The sequence below is a fragment of the Pygocentrus nattereri genome, chromosome 8 (assembly GCF_015220715.1).
Source record: "Pygocentrus nattereri isolate fPygNat1 chromosome 8, fPygNat1.pri, whole genome shotgun sequence".
NCBI classification, from domain to species: domain Eukaryota; kingdom Metazoa; phylum Chordata; class Actinopteri; order Characiformes; family Serrasalmidae; genus Pygocentrus; species Pygocentrus nattereri.
The window spans coordinates 5,599,805-5,617,012 of record NC_051218.1 but is presented as its reverse complement, the minus strand read 5'-3'; the positions used below and the strand labels follow the sequence as shown (position 1 = coordinate 5,617,012).

General features: G+C 38.9%; 1 protein-coding gene across 1 annotated transcript in view; it reads right to left on the bottom strand.

Annotated features, from left to right (window-relative positions):
• Positions 1-17,208, bottom strand: part of ntrk3a (neurotrophic tyrosine kinase, receptor, type 3a) — a 419,732-nt gene that overhangs the window by 351,176 nt on the left and 51,348 nt on the right. The window lies entirely within an intron of this gene.

Genomic DNA, 17,208 nt, shown 5'->3' with positions numbered 1-17,208 from the left:
ACACGGAGTGACCTCTCTTGGCATCCATGGGGCCATTAAATTGCTTTTAGAACATCTAGTATCCTGCAATGTAGTGATGCAAGACTCTCCAACAGGGCTATTATTTCCATCTTCATAAAAAAGCTGGTAAAGAGCAGAAATCAGTCTTATAACCTGCTTGGAACGATGGAGTGAGGCATTTCTGTGCATCACCACTTTCCATTGCCAATCTCCCTCAGCCAGAAGAGCCTAGGTTAAAAATGGTTCCACTAAAGGTTCTTTCAACAATGCTATAAAAGAACCACTTTTTGTTCCCTAAATAACCATGCTTGAAAAAGTAGTTCTAACAGTAACTAACAGTAAAGATTCTATACCAATTTTATAGATTCTTCCTAGAACCTTTCCATCATTTGGAGAACTTAAAAGGCTCTTCACACTCACATCTAAGAACCATACCACTTAAAGACTTCTTAAGGAAACAAAAGTGGTTCCTTGATGGAGCTCCAAAGAACCCTTTTGGGGGTTATTTTTAAGAGCGCAGCTGAATCTATAGAACCATATACACTTAAACAAAGGATGGTTCTGTATAAAGGATGGTTCTGAATAATAAAAGAACCGTTTTCATTCTTAAAGTGTTCTTCGAGTGGCAAATTGTTCCACTAAAGGTTCTTTGAGCAGTGCTACAGAAGCACCACTTTCGTTTTCCTTGCCTGAAAAATAGATCTATAGTTTGAAGTAAAGATTCTATACAATTTCAAAGGTTCTTCCTAGAACCTTTACATCATATGGAGAGCTTCAGAAAGGCCAGTCGCACTCACGTCTTTGAAGAACCGTCCATTTTAAGACTTTTTTAGGTGGCATACACTTTAAAAAGATGGTTCCAAACACTCAAAGAACCTTTTGCATGCTTAAAGTGTTCTTTTGCATGGTGAAATGGTTCTTCAGATTGATGAAAAACCTGCTGTGTATGGTTCCATAGAGAAACTTAATCTAAATGGTTCCATACAGCACCAAAACGTTCTTCTACTGGATACAGGCTGACATTGTAACAATAGCAGAACTCTTTTTGGCATTGTATAGAACCACAAACGGCATGTTCTCCATCAATCTGAAGAACCATCTCTCCACACCAACAATCATTTAAGCATGTAAATGGTTCTTTGAGTGTTGATGGTTCTACATCCAACCACTTTCTTTACTTAACAATGCAGAATGTGCTGTATGTGCTTCTATGTAGAACCTTTCTGAAGATCGTTCTATGTAGAAAGCGTTCTTCTATTGTACATCGTGACAATAGCATATTCCTTTTTGGTCCTATAAAGAACTATAAACAACTCATTCTCCATCCATCTGAAGTACCATGTAGTGTGTAGTGTGTATTATAAATATTTTTCCTATGGCCAGAGGACATGAATATGATGCTGCACATGTTTTTTGTGCTGGTACCCTTTCGAACCCAAAGCTCAATGCAGTTCCCTTCCCAATGGAGGCGTAAGGAAAGGAATTTGCATGCTGAGAATACTTTAGAAGAAACATTTCACCAAAGAAAACCCTAAAAGAGCCTCAGAAAAACATTGGATTATTCCCTTAAACCTTAAAACCAGCGTGAGGCTCCACGGGACGCTTCCCACACCTCAGTTCTTCACTATTTCCCTTATTTCATGCTGCTTAATACATTTTAACAGGTTCACGGTTGTCTTCTAATCTCTTTTGGGCCTGTTATCATCTTACTTTTTCTTTGTTCTTTCTAAGAACCGTGCTCTATATCACTACTACAACCTTTTTTTTTTGCATAAAAAAAGTACTAGCACAAGTACAGGTGTGACAAACTACAGCTCAGACAGCCCAATTCATCAAACCCCACATCATCTTGTGCACGACTGGAAAACAGAGTTATTTACCATCCAGCGAAAGCCAATTGTACGGTTTACGCCACTGTGGACGGAGAGAGGGAGCCGAGAAACCGTCGTCATGGAAACCCAGCTTTTGTTTGAATATTAACGCAGTCTAATAGATCTTTACAAACATAAAAAAAAAAATAGCAGAAGCTACTGACAGTGACAGCTTTCAGAAGCACTATGAAAAGCCTCTTTTTCGGGGCAGAATGGGAGCTTAGCTGGCAGAGGCAGTGAAAAAGTTTCCATGACACCCCTTGAAAAGAGCTCTACATTACACATATTTCTTCTTCTTACCCCCCAAAATCCTCTTTCTCTGACTCCGCTCTAATTAATTCCTCCTTAACATGGTTAGTGTGCACCGTCGTGTTTTCTACACAACGTTTCTCGCTGGATTTGGCTGCAGGCAGAGCAGGCCAGATGCTGAGTCTCGCTTAAGTGCCGCGTTTCATTAGCATAAAGCATAAAGCTCCTTCAGGAGGAAGGATGAAGGATGCTCTCATCTTCAGGAACACTGTTTTCAGCGTGAGAACGGAGAGAATGAGAGCTGTAATGGTGCACGCGCCCTCCACAGAGGCTGATGATGTGAGGTTGATGGCCGGAAGTGAGAGCTTTAAAGAAAACTCCAGCGTTTTTCATCCTGATCTGCATACAGGGCAGGAAATAACATCTTGTCAAGTGATATTTATGCCTAGATACAAGCATAGATACAATCAAAGATACAAGCGAGTCGCTGTATCTAATATTTCTGGTCACACTTTATTTGGATGGTCCCCTATAGATGACCTAGAGATACATATGTTATTTGGGTCGTTCTACAGTAACGCCCACTTTTCTGTCTCTCCAGAGGAGTCACTGGTGTTACCGACAGTCATCGGTGTTCCACATAATGAAGGAAACACCAGAGACATTTTTAATGAACAGTTCACTTAACAAAATAACTGCTGCAGAACATCAAACCACACGCGGTCGGTCATGCAAAATCCACTAAAATATGGAATTTATTCCATTTGGATTCTATTGTTTCACAATTACCTCAGAATAAAGTCGGTGACTTCACACCGGTGACGTCAGCTAAAAGCTTCATATGAAATCAGGAGCTAATGGAGAAAATCTCGGAGAACTGAAAGACACAGTGGACTCAGTCTTCATAGATCGTCAGAGAACTGGTGAAAGGAAGTCGAGTGACGTCATCAGTGTGACTTATTTCAAAATAAGAGTTTTTGTCACGCGGTAACACCAGTGACGCGACTCCTGGGGACTTTCATTTTATATTTTAGAATATTGATTTGGCGTTTGTTTTATTGGTCATTTAATTTCTATATTCCATAGGCATGTATAGATTATTGCAGTTAAAACCACAGAAAAACATGTTTTTTTCCTTCAAAATATGGCCTCAGCGTTTACGCACGACTATGGTCTTATGTGATGCTTGGAATTCTAGATGATTGATTTAAAAACCAATATCAGAATCAGAATCAGAATCCTTTATTGATCCCAGAGGGAAATTGCAGTTGTTACAGTTGCAACCATTTATGTAACAGAATAAACACTTTAATAATTTAAAACAAAGATAGAGAAATTTGCAATATGTATGCAATATTTAAGCTCTGAATACAGTAAAGTGGCGCTGACTGTGATAATAAATATTAAACATCCAGTATAAGGCAGTTAAAATTATTGTACCTCTGAGTTTTTACACCCAATTATTATTATTACACATATGAACAGCACAGTTAGGTGTTGACTTTTGCACAGATGAGCCACACTTTGTGAATCACACACTGAGGGAGGAGTTATAGAGTTTGATGGCCACAGGTAAGAATGACCTCCTGTGGTCCTCTGTGGTCATTTGGGTAAAATGAGTCTTGCACAGAATGAACTCCTGTGTCTCATAATGTTGCGAATATTCATGGCTGAAGATGCTGTAATTGTTCAACTAACATTGATTTATTTTAAAAATATTAATAAATTGTAACCCTACACAAAAACGGAAATTTCAGTAGGACGACCCAGTAACAGACTCTCTGGTGGTGTTCAGTTGATTAGTAAAAACACTGTGGTGAGGGTTAGGCCTACGAGCCTTGAGGTTAGGATTAGGATTAGGATTAGGCTTAAAGTCAGGGTTAGATGCAAAAGAATCTCACACGATTTCAAGTTTGGTATCTTTTAATAGATATTTAGTCGAATATTAGTTAAATACATACTGAGGATTCACAGTGGGCTATGCAAATGAAGTGCTAATGTATTTCTATAGTTTGAGATGGTTGTGCACTTATTAAAAGATTATCTTGCTTATATTTTTACTTGTTTCATGTAATTTTCCAGTAAAACGATCTCACAATACTGATAGACGGTTTAGCTTGTTTCAGTTGCATTTCTTACAACAAGCAACATTATCCAGCACAATAGTTGCTTACTTTTATTTTTAGGTTTACTTAACAACATGACTTAAAATAAGTAAAGGAATGTCTAGAAATAGGCAAGATAGTATTATAGTAAGTTGCACAAACATCTCAAAATAAGAAATACTGGATATATTAAGTAGAACAAGTAAAATAATCTTAAAATAAGATGAGATATTGGATATTTCGACCCGTTTCTGAGCAACATCTTAAATCTGAAATCTGAATTCAGGACAGTAGCTTATAAAGAGTCTTATAAATGAACCTTGTTAGCCGGTTACATATTCAAACTATTGACGTCGCCTGGTTGGATGTTTTTTTTTATTATATATATATATATATATATATATATATATATATATATATATATATATATATATATATATATATATATTCATGTTTAAATCATCTTTTTTTTCTACTTCAAAACCTTAAAAGGTGAATGTTGTGCGATATTGTATTATACTTTTACTGAAAATTACTTATATTTTCCCTTCCATCCCTCGTCACACACTCCCGTTACTTCCCCTTTACTCTCATTTACAGTTACACATAACAGTAGAACCCATGGTTCTACATAGAGCCATTTTTGTTATGAAAGAAACCAACTTTTTTTAGGAGTGCACTGTAAACGAACTGGTTTGGCGTAGAAATAGCAGGTTTTCATCAGATGTTGTTGACTGCCCATCATATGATCCATTACACTTAAAACTTTTCTCCCATTCATCCACTCATTCTGTTAACACCCCACATAACCACAGGGTGAGTTTAGCACCAACCGAAGCTCAGCAGCGTGTGAAATTACAGCTTATCTCTTTCTCCAAAAGCCTCTGATTGTTCAGTACTGCAGCGCTGCTGCTTTCAAGCCTTCACAGTGGTCAGTACGTGCTATCAGAACGTCAACAACAGCCTCTCTAACTACCTCCTGTTAGAAAAATGCTCAGTCAGGGGGCTGTTATAACCAGGCGGACAGGTAGGCTACATTTCAAGTGTCATAGCCCGCAGGTCGTGGCTGGGTGAAGGTGAGTAAACCACTCACAGCTGACGGGGTTACACTATCCTCATGTTGGCGTCAGTGTTTTGTCAAGCGAGGGGTTGGCAGGCGTCCTTCAGAAAGCGGAACTGGACGTATGAGGCTGGCTCCTGAAAGAAAACTGTGGAGTCCCAGCAGTGGGCAAACAGGGGAGCTGCCAAATTACCGCAGCCTGCAAACAAGCCCCCGTCTGCACGAGCTGATAAACACTTCTGGAGGGAGAGATTTAAAAAAAAACACTTATGCTTTCCTTAATGTTGTTTATTAGGCACTTTGAATGTTGACAAGTTCACAGCTTTGAGAGCAGGTTTTAATGAGCTGGGCGATATGTACAGTAGTTCTTTCCCCTCTTTCATCTTTAAAGAATCTTTTTCATTTGAAAGGATTTGTAATGCAGCAGAAATTTCAGTGCGTGGTGCCGCAGATTACTGAGTAAACCGTACACAGTGCAGTTATTTAAAGATTTACAGCTGCATCTTAAAAGTAATAATGTTGCAAAGGCAACACAAAACCATAATAGTGCCTTTCCGCTGAGATATACGACAGAGAGAGATGTCAGTGCGTAGGTCCCCCCAGCCGTATACATACAGAATAAAAGGGGAAATATCTTATGGAATCATTAATGTCATCCTGGTCTTTTGCAGATTATAAATGATGGTTTTCTGCTGCTTTCCACTAAATTAGGTTTGTGATGCTCCGCGCTAACGTGGTGTTGTGCTTTGAGTGGTGGCGTGCCTTATGCATCTCGGATGACGGGAGGAAAAAAGCAGGGAAATGGACAAACATCATTTCAATATGTTTAAGGTGTGAAAGCGGCTTTATATCTGCCACCGTCATCCATTCGCCAGAATTAGCATTAACAAATACTAATGGTGATGGTCATTAGCATGCATTAGCATTAGCATACCGTCGCTGTCTGAGTGAAACCTCTCCAAAACGAACATTTTTCAGAGGATGAAGGAAAAACATTTTCTCTGCTTTTAATGAGTTTTCATTGGCATAACTGTCAACTTTTTGAATTGGCTCAACTGGCAAAAAATGAAGATTCTGACTCTGATTCCAAGTGATGGCTTTTGGGGGTGGGGGGTGGCAGTGGAAGGCATTCCAGATGCTTCCACATGACAAAAACGCTCTCTTAAATCCAAAAGTCAGGACATAAAGAAAGATAATCTGGCAACATAACAGCACAATATATATATATATATATATACACACATACACTGAGAAAAGTGTTAATATTTGAATAAATGAAATTGATAGAATATTAATTTATATATATATATATATATATATATATATATATATATATATATATATATATATATAGTGATTTTCTGGATGTTTGTGTGTTTGTTTACCCATCTCCAAGCCTCTCCTCGAGAAAGTTCAGTATTATATGTAGTTAAAAAGCAGCTCCTGGTTTGACCAATCAGTGCTCAGTAAATTGAGCTCATGATGTAATTGATGATATTAACGAGTCTCTGTGGCGGCTGTGAAGGTGTCTAGGAAAAATACGGACCCAAGAAATTCTTGTTACTTTTTATTGTTTTTATGTTGATTTGAATTATGAATACGACTTTATTCTAATGCATATTGTGTTAAACTCACTGCTGAGGCAAACTGTTTAAAAATGTGCTTAGATGCCTAAAACTTTCGCATAGTACTATATATACATATTAAATGATCTACTGACTGTTCTACTGCCTCTGTTTTGCAGGAATACAAGATGTCAGTCTAATTATGTGACCTATTTGTCCTCAGCAAGGCAATTTGTAGAGCTATTCGGGTGCGATTTGTTTTACCAGAGGAGGTCCGGTAATATGGTAAGTGTATGATTTGACTGGCCGATTCATACAGGATAAAAATCATTTTCCTTAATGATCTCAAATAGAATGGATTATATTTACATTGCATTTACATTTACAGCATTTGGCAGACGCTCTTATCCAGAGCAACTCACAGTCGATTTTACAGAAGGTTGGTGAAGGTGGTGTTGGGAGTCTTGCCCAAGGACTCTTATTGGTATAGTGTAGAGTGTTTAACCAAGTGGGGATTGAACCCCAGGCTGCAGCATAGAAGGCAGACTGGGGTTCAATCCCTGCCTAAAATAAAGCTCTGCTGATCGTTCTAACACAGTTTTAACAATAACGGCTAATTCACCCTTTAACCCTGAAGATCAGCGCACAGACTGCTGGTCAGCAAAGCAACACGAACAACAATCTTGCCTAGCTAGTAGCTAATGTTAATTAATGTTACTAGCTGATTCTTGTGTTTATAATCACTCCAGCTGGTTTACTTATACATGTAATGTGCAATGAGAAACTGTCAAAAACTAAAAAGTCACGAGGCTGAAATCAGTTTCTCACTCCCCAGCTTCTTGTTTGAATTTTCCTGTTCTACCTTAAATGATGCAGCGGTTATTTTTATGGGGGACGGAAAAATAAGAAGCTAGCAAATGAGACTTCATTTTTGCGAAAACCTGAACATCGAGAGACATTTTACAAGAAAGTGTTCCACCTCTGAGGAAAAGTTTCCTGCCGGAGATGCGAGAAAAGTCTATACTATTACATCAGCACATATCGAAGACATATTTACAGCCAAAATGGACATAAAATGTTGCGGCTCCCAAGATGTTGTGATTTTTGCTGAAAGGATAAAATGGCTCTTCTGCCATCTGGTCTAGCTATGTTGTACCTGATTTTCCTTCATCAACTCCTTTAGATAGGTGGATCTTTCAGCACGGGCAATGTTGTTTGACTGTCAATTCATCATCATTACAAATTTCACATTTGAATTGTTCTTTTTGCCTGATCCAAAGTAACAGGCGATCTATTGAAATGTTGTGGGGGGGGGTTCAGACAAGCTGTCTAAACAGAGTGTCTCACTCTGTGTATGTCTGGTTTGTCATTACAACATACGTATATATTGACTAGACCTCAGACAGTTTAACTTGCAAAGATATCAAGTGCATGTTTGTACGGGCAGCTGGTGTTTATCTCCCAGACTGGACAGACTGAATGACTCCACCAACATTTCGTGCTGAATATTTGCAAGGGCTGTGCCGTCGCTTGCTAAATTGACCTGTTTGCCCAGTGATGCTAGCCCTGTTTTTATCTGTATGACTTCAGAGACATGTTTGTCAGCACTAACAAAGACCCTCCAGTGCGTTCTGGGCTGGGGACTATTAACATGTCAGCCAACACGGCGAGGCTGGAAAATTGTCTGTGCTGAGCAGCCTGGACACCATTGAAGTCCGACTTCAAATGGCAGCTAGCCTGTAGCAGCGCTAATATATGCAGTGTCCAAAGTTATTTTGATCTCTTTAGTTGGGAAACAAGAGCTGGCATTAGTGTCCTCCTGGCCAGAGAGGAAACAATCTATTGTAGTAAATGTTTTAGATTAACACTACAGCCAATTACTATTCCGGGCTTGGAGGAATCAAAGAGAAACTGGAAAAATGCTCTCATTAGCCGGAGCATATGACATTGTTTAATCCTCATTAGGAACCGAGGGCCTGGTAGAGCTGTAAAAATAAATAAATAAATAAATAAATAACACACAAATTGCAGTGATACTGTAAAGCAAGGCACTTTCCCTGTGTACAGCAGTGGCATGTTTACCGAGAACCAAAGAGCGATTCCTCCACAGCTCTGTGGGTTTAATTCACTGCTCAGAGACCAGCTGGTTAAACAAGCAGCGAATGCCACTGATGGCTGGATCAAACGTGGCCCAAAAAATGTGCTCAATTGCTTTTCCACAAGGTTCAGAGGGCTTATGAAATCAACAACGACCGAATTAATTTCCCTATCTTTGTCATCGAGCGGTGGGTTTATTTTTGCCATGGATCAGTGGCGAGTGGATCTCTGGCACTGTCGAGAGAGGGAAGGCCTGCAAGAACCTCATGGTGTTTAATCAGATCAGCGTTAAAAACATGAGCTCATCTTATTGAGTTGGTCTCGTTTAATAACTGTGATGGAGCCAATGGGACAAACACAGCTCTGGCCAGCCTGCAGCCTTCCAACACTGGGCCAGGTGGTCAAGCCAGCCATGTCCGATACGCGCACACCCTGGAACGCTGCCGCTTTTGGTGGACGGCCATTCAGAGCGACAGCATCCAAATTCAGGAGGGACATCCTGGCAGAGGGGGGCAGGTTTACAGCAAATTATTGCATTTTCCAGATTGCAATTAGATGTGAATGCAAAATCTGTGAAGCAAGGAGTTTCGAATTACTCAGCCCAAATATGATGAAGTCCATTATGTTAATCCAGTTTTATTCATTTATGGATGGAAGGCCGGAAGATTTCCGTAGCTTTGAATGATTTATAGCGCAGGTTTCCACTGAGAACGGGGGAAAAAATACTCTTCCATTTATGGGGAGTTATTCAAGGCAGTAAGCAAACAAGCTGATGAGTGACCAGTATACAGTCATATATAAAGGTTAGGACACACTTGGTCAAATTACATGTTTTGTTTAATGAAAATCAGTTGAGACACACCTATGTGAGGCACTTTTCTACCAATTTTAGTGCCAAGTTTCTACTTATTTATGTCTACATTCTATTAATAGAACATTTATATCTATTATATTATTCTATTTATATATTTATGCCTGTTTTAATTTTCCCAATGTGTTTAATTCAGTTAAAAAAACAAGTCATTTTGCATTAAAATGTGTGTGATGTGATTAACTAGTCTTCAAGCAGCTGATCTCTGTTAGATACACTTTTATAAGGTATGTAGGCATTTTTATCCCCTAATCTACACTATTTCCTTATATCATGGTGTGTCAGGCTCCAGTCCTTGCAGGCTAAGACACTGCAGACTTTAACACACTGCCTCATTAAACACACCTGATTCAACTAATCGGCTAATTAGAGACAAACTGAATTTAGAGCATCAGATGAAGGTAAACACTAATATCTGCAGCACTTGGGGGTTGGGGGGGTGTACACAGGGATGTCACCCCCCCTATTAAAATAAATAAATAAATAAAATAAACAAATAAACAAATAAACAACAATAACAATAATAATATATAAAAGTCATCCACCCTGTAAAACAGCCCTTCCCTTTGGATTAATCCTGTGTGATAACTGATTTATGATTTATGAACATATGCAGTCATATCCATATTTGAGGATCTGAGGTTTAAATGGCAAGTTGCTGTGGATATTTTATGCCTACTTCTTTTGACCATTGTTTGCTTCTAATCTTCACTGTGTCCACTACTCCTATCATCTAGGGGCTAATCTGAAGTAGCAGCTCATATATTACCCCATTTACTACCAGCAAATTTGGACTGGTTACTTTTTTTTAAATCTCTCAGTTAATCTTCATTAGCTCCTCTTTTACTAGCTAGCAAAATCCCTGCTGCTCCCTCCTGGATATCTGGGCCTAGCATGGATCCGCATGCAAAACCCTGCTAAGCTATCTACCAGCATGATGAGCAGACGAGTGTGGCTGTGCATGTGTATGTGTTTTTGAGTGGTGGGTGGAAGTCAATGACTCATGACTGACCCGTTAGCGGCAAGAAATAAAGAGGGTCCCCATCTGGTGACACACACACACATTCACACACACACACTCACATGGCTGCTGAAATATGCCGATCTTCATGGCTGTGCGTGTGCGATTGAGAATCTCAGAGGGTGTGCTGTAGCTCAGCAGAGTGATTGAAGGCGTGGAGATGCAGCCATGGTGTCTTTGAATGATCGATTGTTCGCTTGGACTAAACAAGGGAATCAGCAGTGGGGAAGCTTGTCTTTGATTGACAGCTCCCACCATACTGCCGTGAACCAGTGGCACCATTAGCTAACCCTGAGAGCAACCAGAACACGCTCTTCTCCAGAAAGAGCAGAGATAAATACACAGGAAGTGTCAAGTTGGGAGGTGAGAGAAGCAGAAGGTGTCTTGCTACTGCTTGCTGTTTGCTACTGACACCACACGCACACAGAAAAATGTGCTAACAGAGCTGGACTGATCAGTTCACACCCGTTCTGTACCAACTCCCACATAGAGCTGGACTGAGTGAACCCTAGCTCAGCTCTGATGCACTGACGTGCAAGGTAAACATACAGTACCTTACAGCTAGGGTCACAAACTTGTTTTCCTTTCTTTTGAACTTTGCAGCTGTGTGTTGGACTTTTCATTTAATAAATATATAATAATATCACTTTCTGATGGGCTCCTCTGTGCTGGGCTACTTTGGACAGTTTTGCCTATCTAGCTCTAGTTTGCAGAGTGTTTTAATCTGTGAGCAGTTGCAAGTGTCAGTTGTTACAATTTATAATAATAGCCTTACCAATCATTGGCTAATCACTAATATGCTCAACTATCTTAAGCCAAATAACCAAAGAATAACCAATCGTAGGATAACTAATAGGCAAAAAAGTCATAGACTAAGAAACCATAAATCAGCCAATCATAGGGTTTCATCATCATCATAGGGTAGGCAGACCGATTGTAAGCTAACCAGTCATATATTAAACATTCATAGATGGATAACTGACTGTTTAATCACTAATATACTAACCAATAATAGGCAAAGTACTCATAGGCTAACTAATCAAAGGCGAAGTAGTCTTGGACTAACCGATCATCCGCTAATAAATCACAGACAAACCAACCATAAGATAATAAATCACAGACAAACCAATCATAGGCTAATAAATCACAGACAAACCAACCATAAGCTAAAAAATCACAAACAAATCAATCATAGACTAATAAATCACAGACAAACCAATCATCCGCTAATAAATCACAGACAAACCAATCACAGGCTATTAAATCACAGGCAAACCAACCATAAGCTAAAAAATCACAAACAAACCAATCAACCGCTAATAAATCACAAACAAACCAATCACAGGCTAATAAATCACAGACAAACCAATCACAGGCTAATAAATCACTGACAAACCAATCATAGGCTAATAAATCACAGACAAACCAATCATAGACTAATAAATCTACACTAACCAATCAGAGGCTAATACATCACAGAAAAACCAATCACAGGCTAATAAATCACAGACAAACCAACCGTAAGCTAAAAAATCACAAACAAACCAATCATAGGCTAATAAATCACAAACAAACCAATCATAGACTAATAAATCACAGACAAACCAACCATACACTAATAAATCAAACACTAACCAATCATAGCCTAATAAATCTTTGCATAAAGAAATACTAAACAGCTGCTATAACAAACTGATTGTAGGTGGAAATTATTTATTTATTTATTTATTTATTTATTTATTTATTTATTTACCACACTAAATAACTAAACTACAGCCTGACTGTTACCCCGGCCCCACACACCCTCACATATATAATTGCGTAGATATAATCTCTTCTCTAGAGGCTGTCGTGTGTGTCTGTGTGTGTGTGTGTGTGTGTGTTTGTGTGTGTGCGCGCTTGTTAGGTGAAATCTCTGCGCAGCAGGGTGTGTGTTGCAAAAAGACGCCCTGTTCTCTCACCCACAGACTCATAAAGCGGTGAGAGATGGCGTTTCATAAACTCAATCTGCCCTGTTATTGCTCCGCGGCAAACCTGCACTGTAAACTCTCTGTTATGTGGACATTAACGTGACGCATAAAATCCAGCTATTACTGCATGTTATTTCAGACCGGGCTTCAGACAGTGTCAGTCCAAGCCACGACATTAGCGTCTCATTTTTAACATCTTTTATCTGCAACTGGAGATCATCTTCACACGTCAGACTCATCAGACCTGCAAAACACATGGTGTTCTTAAGCCATAGAACATGAGCGGGAATGTGTTATAGTGACAACACTCTCCTCGAGTGCTCTACTGCTTTTATACAACAGATAAATAAATACAGTAAGAAATGAATAAACTGGCCGTGAACGCGGCGTTTAATATGTTTTAATGTTCGGTTCCTTCCTCCTAATTATAGCTCCTTAATGAGCAGCTCATTGCTACGTGAGAGTAATGAGCTCCGCCCACTCGCTGCACAGCCGGGAGTTTGTTCTCCAGCTCCTTACACTAAATTCCCAAACTGTCGTCACCACTGAGCAGCTGTTTTGTTTATTGGGTCAGTTTTATGGTTCAGTCTGATTTGGTCCGACTCTGAAGATCAGACACGTTTGGCGAATGGTGTTGGGTTCATTTCTGGCAGATTCCAGGTTGTTCAGCTGTTCTTCTGTCACAGCTGCCGACTGAAAAGCTGCTCGGTGGTGACGACAGTTTGGGAATTTAGTGTCGTCTCGTCTTCAGAGTCTTCAGAATCTTAACAGTGTCCGTTTTCTTTGTTTGTGGCAAAGAAAGAAGTGAAAACGTTCAAATGGCTTGAGCATCTCCTACAGCTGTCAGAGTCGTTGCTTAGCAACAACAGCATCTCAGTGGAGCACAGTGTTTGTGGAAAATAAAATATCAGCACAGTTAGAATGCTTCTCAAACAATCGTCTTGCATGGCTGGAACAAACGGTTGTATAATATTGACTATAATGTAGGATGATTTAAAACCTTCCCTGATCAATAAGGCTGGCTAGCTTTGGCTAGTTTTACCTGGAGATGAGCAGAGATTAGTTACATTTACTCAGTTACGTGTACAAAAGATTGATGGATTTGCATTTTTTTTGCATATTTTAAATTGAGAACACTATTATTTCTATATGTATCTACTTTGGAGCTTTAGCATTTTATTTTAGAATCCAAAAACAGAAGAATAGAGCCATAAAAGCTTCAGTTCTTATGCTGAGAGATGCTGGATGAACAGGTTTCACCTCAGTTCTATAAGTCACTCAGTTCTTCAGTAGTAGAGCTGCTGCTTTTATACCCAAGTTGTTTTGGGGGAACTTTTACATTTACTGCAGTTGATATTTAATTGCATTTAAGTTACCGGACTTTGAGTTTAGAGCACTCTACAGCAGAGGTTCCCAACCTTGTCCATCGCAAGCCCCACCTGTTTATCACTAGAAAGCATGAAGGGCCACAAGAAAATAAAACTCAACATTTTTGCTTAATAATTTCATTTTTGGGGAGATTTTCAACACAGTGATTTGATGGGGGCCACTCTTGCAATATGTAATGTGTATCATTGACTGTGAAATATCAGCAGAATATTAGTGCAAGTGGACAACTGACAGGTCAGGCATTTCTAAGGGCACAAGAGCAAAAGAAATGGCAATGCTGACTTATCATTTCACATATTTTTTATATCACATATTGTTCAGTCAAATATAATATATAATATTATAATATAAAAAATTATATATATATATATATATATATATATATATAATATTTAAAAAATGCCACCACAGGCCCACTACCGTCCACTGGGACACCTCAGTATAAGTCCAAGGACAAACAAGGGGTGCTTCACAGCCTACTTGTGGTCCTCGGCCCAGTGGTTGAGAAACCCTGCTCTACAGTCCTCTGGCATCTCTTTCTTTCTCTCTCTTTGCTCTTTAACATGTGTTTCTATAGACGTTGTCTTTGTTCCTTCTCCTCACTCTCATGCGTTTGTTGGCTTGGAGGGAAGGGGGGGTTAAAGGAAGGAGGGGAAAGGAAACGGGCCATGTTTCACTTTCTAAAGGAGGAGTTGGCTCGGCACAAAAGATGCTCTTCAGGCGTCAAACGTGCTGGGGGGGAAGGTCTTGAGGAATCAAAAACCACATTGCCAAGTCTCTTTGAGACTTGTGAGAGTGCAGATAAACAAAAGCAAGTGGAGCTCGGATTCAGGGTTAAAGGGGTTGGACTGAGCCAAGCAAGGGCTTAGTGATGAAAGCAGAAGGTCCTTGCAGGAAACAATGATTGAATGATACAGTATAAACCAAAACTGGATAATAATGTTTACGTATGCCATGTTTGGCTGGACCTTGTAAACTTGAACACATGTTCTCAGTGAAGCTGAAAGCATGTGCGAGGTTTTATTGATATCAGATCACTGAGGTGACTATTGTAGAAATAACTATGGTGAAACAAAACAAAGGGAAAAGAAACAATTAAAGAGAACTAACCACAACAACACCAGAGGAAACTAGAAACAGGCAGCAGAAACAGTGAGGTAACATAAGAAATGCCAGACAAATGGATTGAACCAAAACAGGGGTATGAATACACTGAGAAACAAGTGACACTTGGGAATAATGAGAGGGCGGAGCTACAGAGTACACACCGGTGGAACAGATGACAAGTCGGCAGGACAGGGGAGGCGACAGAGACCAAAACAACACTACAGTTATTACAGTCAGACTGTAAAACTACACACTGCAGATTCATACTGGATTAAAATCGCTCCACAATTATTACAGTCAGACTGTAAAACTACACACTGCAGATTCATACTGGATTAAAATCACTCCACAATTATTACAGTCAGACTGTAAAACTACACGCTGCAGATTCATACTGGATTAAAATCACTCCACAATTATTACAGTCAGACTGTAAAACTACACACACTGCAGATTCATACTGGATTAAAATCACTCCACAATTATTACAGTCAGACTGTAAAACTACACACTGCAGATTCATACTGGATTAAAATCGCTCCACAATTATTACAGTCAGACTGTAAAACTACACACTGCAGATTCATACTGGATTAAAATCGCTCCACAATTATTACAGTCAGACTGTAAAACTACACACTGCAGATTCATACTGGATTAAAATCGCTCCACAATTATTACAGTCAGACTGTAAAACTACACACTGCAGATTCATACTGGATTAAAATCGCTCCACAATTATTACAGTCAGACTGTAAAACTACACACTGCAGATTCATACTGGATTAAAACCTCTCCACAATTATTACAGTCAGACTGTAAAACTACACACTGCAGATTCATACTGGATTAAAATCACTCCACAGTTATTACAGTCAGACTGTAAAACTACACGCTGCAGATTCATACTGGATTAAAATCACTCCACAGTTATTACAGTCAGACTGTAAAACTACACGCTGCAGATTCATACTGGATTAAAATCTCTCCACAATTATTACCGTCAGACTGTAAAACTACACACACTGCAGATTCATACTGGATTAAAATCACTCCACAATTATTACAGTCAGACTGTAAAACTATACACTGCAGATTCATACTGGATTAAAATCTCTCCACAATTATTACCGTCAGACTGTAAAACTACACACACTGCAGATTCATACTGGATTAAAATCTCTCCACAATTATTACAGTCACTGTAAAACTACACACTGCAGATTCATACTGGATTAAAATCACTCCACAATTATTACAGTCAGACTGTAAAACTACACACTGCAGATTCATACTGGATTAAAATCTCTCCACAATTATTACAGTCAGACTGTAAAACTACACACTGCAGATTCATACTGGATTAAAATCACTCCACAATTATTACAGTCAGACTGTAAAACTACACACTGCAGATTCATACTGGATTAAAATCACTTCACAATTATTACAGTCAGACTGTAAAACTACACACACTGCAGATTCATACTGGATTAAAATCACTCCACAATTATTACAGTCAGACTGTAAAACTACACACTGCAGATTCATACTGGATTAAAATCACTTCACAATTATTACAGTCAGACTGTAAAACTACACACTGCAGATTCATACTGGATTAAATTCCTTTTAATCATTCCTTTTACTATTACTAAAACTAGTAGTACAAAGGATAAGCTGATGTTAGGTTTCTGAACATTAAGAAACATAAGACTTCTATACATTTGTATTATTATAATAATAGTATATAATTATACTATTAAAATGCTAAATTTCCTTCGGGATCAATAAAGTATCTATCTATCTATCTATCTATCTATCTATCTATCTATCTATCTATCTATCTATCTATCTATCTATCTATCTAGTGTTATTCAGCAGGTCTGAAAGTGGCTCAGAG